General features: G+C 65.5%; 1 long non-coding RNA gene across 1 annotated transcript; it reads left to right on the forward strand.

Moving 5' to 3' along the window:
• The first annotated feature begins 14 nt into the window (after window positions 1-14).
• LOC102480930 (uncharacterized) lies at window positions 15-822 on the forward strand. Its single transcript, XR_336347.2, has 3 exons — window positions 15-95; window positions 523-624; window positions 745-822. It is a non-coding gene; the product is annotated as an uncharacterized LOC102480930 (long non-coding RNA).
• Window positions 823-825: the final 3 nt, after the last annotated feature.

The raw sequence follows: 825 nt of genomic DNA on the forward strand, positions 1-825 counted from the left end.
TCAGGGGGCGGGGCGTGAGCGAAGGAGGCTGAGCAGGGCGAGGAGGGCCGGGAGATGCTGAGGGCGGAGCGTACCTGTGCAGGCCTGCTGCTGAGGTGTGCGGCGTGGGCGGGGTGAAAGCATAACCTAGAGCGGGCGAGTCTGGTTGTAAGACGTGGGCTTGGCAAACCCAGGGACCCCGTGGAAGGCGCAGTGGGCGGGGCGACAAGAGGTTAAGTTGGAGTGGGGAAACCTGGCGGAGAGGACCAAGGCATAGTCACGTGGCGTGGCGGTACTTAGCGTGGGGGCAGGCCCTGACTTCGGGGAGGAGCCCACAAGGGCCTTACGCATCATCAGGGAGCTGGTCCCATGCTGAGACCTTGGCCCGAGGCCCAGCAGTCACTGGGACCTTTAAGATTGCGCTAGAGGGTGGCTAGCGGGCAGTGGCTGGCCCTGGAGCGGGCCCGGCGGGGCGGCGGCCTTGGCATCTCCCTTGCATCTGAGCTTGCACAAGGCCCGTTCAGGCTTCTCTGTCTTCCCCAGATCCAGCGCTTCCTCCAGCAGCTCAAGGGCCGCGTGGTCCGCCAGGCCATTCAGAAGGTCCACCCACGGCGCCGGGACGCACAGACCCCAGCCCCCATAGAAGTGAGACGGTGGGCAGGGCCAGTCCGGTGTGAACGGTGGGAGTTGGGAAGGGTGAGAGTAACCTGGTCCGCAGACCCGGCAGGCTGACCCCTGGGCTGAGCATGTACCTCTTCTCACCAGGTCTGGACGGATCTGGCCGAGAAGATAACCGGTCCGCTGGAAGAGGCCCTGACAGTGGCTTTCTCGCAGGTACAGACCCCC

Source organism: Tupaia chinensis, unplaced genomic scaffold, assembly GCF_000334495.1.
Source record: "Tupaia chinensis unplaced genomic scaffold, TupChi_1.0 Scaffold132368_1, whole genome shotgun sequence".
Classification (NCBI taxonomy): domain Eukaryota; kingdom Metazoa; phylum Chordata; class Mammalia; order Scandentia; family Tupaiidae; genus Tupaia; species Tupaia belangeri.